General features: G+C 57.5%; 1 non-coding gene across 1 annotated transcript in view; it reads right to left on the bottom strand.

Annotated features, from left to right (window-relative positions):
- The window catches only part of LOC124738492, a 1,909-nt gene extending 1,473 nt beyond the window's left edge, over nucleotides 1-436 (bottom strand). The window contains exon 1 of the ribosomal RNA XR_007009846.1: nucleotides 1-436. This exon is cut by the window's left edge and continues 1,473 nt beyond it. This is a non-coding gene — a ribosomal RNA (small subunit ribosomal RNA).
- Nucleotides 437-2,500: the final 2,064 nt, after the last annotated feature.

Raw genomic sequence — 2,500 nt, 5'->3', positions numbered from 1 at the left:
CCTTGGATGTGGTAGCCGTTTCTCAGGCTCCCTCTCCGGAATCGAACCCTGATTCCCCGTTACCCGTTACAACCATGGTAGGCGCAGAACCTACCATCGACAGTTGATAAGGCAGACATTTGAAAGATGCGTCGCCGGTACGAGGACCGTGCGATCAGCCCAAAGTTATTCAGAGTCACCAAGGCAAACGGACCGGACGAGCCGACCGATTGGTTTTGATCTAATAAAAGCGTCCCTTCCATCTCTGGTCGGGACTCTGTTTGCATGTATTAGCTCTAGAATTACCACAGTTATCCAAGTAACGTGGGTACGATCTAAGGAACCATAACTGATTTAATGAGCCATTCGCGGTTTCACCTTAATGCGGCTTGTACTGAGACATGCATGGCTTAATCTTTGAGACAAGCATATGACTACTGGCAGGATCAACCAGGGAGCTGCGTCAACTAGAGCTGAGCAGCCGGCCGCCCGGGAGTGTGTCCCGGGGGCCCGCGCGAACACGCAAGCGTCCGCTCAATCATTCTGCAAACAGGAGGAGGCTGAGCTCCCCTGCACAATACACCTCGAAACCCTCTCAGGTCCCGGCGGCGCGCAGCGCCGTCCCAAGTACTTGGTCGGGTTCGAGAGAGGCGCAATCGCCCGGAGTTAGGCGAGTAGACGCTTTCGGTGCGACCACCCGTGCTCCCAACTGAGCTTGCCGCTGCCGACAGAGGCCCGGGAGCGTGCTGTCGTGGCATTGCCGGCGGGAGACAACACGCGCCACCTACGGTGACCGGCAGCTCCAACGCCAGCGCCACAGAAGGACAAAAGCCCCACTTGGGTGCCGAAGCGAACTCTCCCAGCACAGCGCACGCGCCAACACATCCGCACAGCTGCGATACAAACCACCAGCGAGAACCGCTGGGGCGACCGAGCAGCAGACGGCGTCGCGGCGCCGAGCGCCGGGCGGCGGCGCATCCTCAACGCACACAGTCCTCAATCGGACCAGCACACTGAAGATGTCCACCGCGCTTCGCACCGGGCCCGCGAGGACCTACTTTGGCCGCACGGCGCCGCGCGCAGGGTGCGCCGGCGCGCAGCTGCGACGCCTGCCGCGTCCGTCGGCCGGCGCGCCTGCCACTGGCCGCCCCCACCAGCCGGCTGTAGCGCGTGCGCCCACGCACCGCGCGGCCAGCACGCCGGGAGGCGCCCCCTCACCGGCCGGGGACGGTCCCACCCAGCCACCGCCGCGTATCGCTTCACACCCAGATGCCGTTCAGTTTCGTCGGCATGGTGGGTATCGCTGGAACAACCGGTTAGTACCTCAACCTATCGTCGCCATCACCGATTCACCCCTAGCGAGAACAACCGCACCACAACAGGTTACCATTTGTTCATTTGCGTAACTTCACCAGAAAACGCAGGCGTCCATCGCCATTTGCAACTTCAACGATTATTGCATGCCTGTGTCAGGTGTCACGCCACACTACGTCTGCCCACATACACGCAACAAAATGTGCACGCCTAGACAATACGTGGAAGGTGGCCCCCGTACGTATGCGATGTCCATTGCTCGAACGACTGTCAACCGGCCTCTGTAGCATGTCGCAGATATGGAACGCGGTGCACCATGCCATCACGGTGTGTGAGGAGAGACGACTAGGTCCGAATACATCAACAGACAGCTCATGCTGATCGCCATCCACGGCGTCCGTTCCTCCCACACGTCTCTATGGCGTACCACACTGCAATCCAGCTCTCATAGGGAGACGACACGTAGCTGCGTGCACAATATTTGCACTGTATGGTCCGCCGTTTTTGGGCGCAGTCGTTGTGCGGTCACACATGTGCCACGATGTATCATTCAGTACATAAGGACGAATGTGCAGTACAGATTGTGGTTCACGCGTACGACATCAGCGGACAGTTGACACAGGCCGCACCACAACGTAGCCTGAGTACGTCGCATGCGAAGGGCATTGAACATGCAAACTTCTCACCAACCAGCTTGCGAAGGCAGGGGGCAAGGTGGGGACGTGGGGAGGGGCGGCATGTACGTCCTGCTGCCATCCACATTACAGTGTACAGCAGGAGCATGTGGAAAGTGAGCAAGACTTGCAAGGTGTTTAACATGAAGCGATACACAGGGGTGCGGGCAGTGCGAGTAGCGAACTATATTGCGAGGGTTGCGGGTGGGCAACACTACAGTAATTGAACGAGTCGTATAACAATTACAGAGCAGGTTTAGGCGACAACGTGGGTTACGTTAAGGCGACAACATGGGTTAGGTTAAGGCACAACATGGGTTAGGTTAAGGCACAACATGGGTTAGGTCAAGGCACAACATGGGTTAGGTTAAGGCACAACATGGGTTAGGTTAAGGCACAACATGGGTTAGGTTAAGGCACAACATGGGTTAGGTTAAGGCACAACATGGGTTAGGTTAAGGCACAACATGGGTTAGGTTGAGGCACAACATGGGTTAGGTTAAGGCACAACATGGGTTAGGTTGAGGCACAAC

Source organism: Schistocerca piceifrons, unplaced genomic scaffold, assembly GCF_021461385.2.
Source record: "Schistocerca piceifrons isolate TAMUIC-IGC-003096 unplaced genomic scaffold, iqSchPice1.1 HiC_scaffold_177, whole genome shotgun sequence".
Lineage (NCBI taxonomy): Eukaryota > Metazoa > Arthropoda > Insecta > Orthoptera > Acrididae > Schistocerca > Schistocerca piceifrons.
The sequence above is the reverse complement of the archived record's forward strand: the minus strand, read 5'-3'. Positions and strand labels throughout refer to the sequence as shown.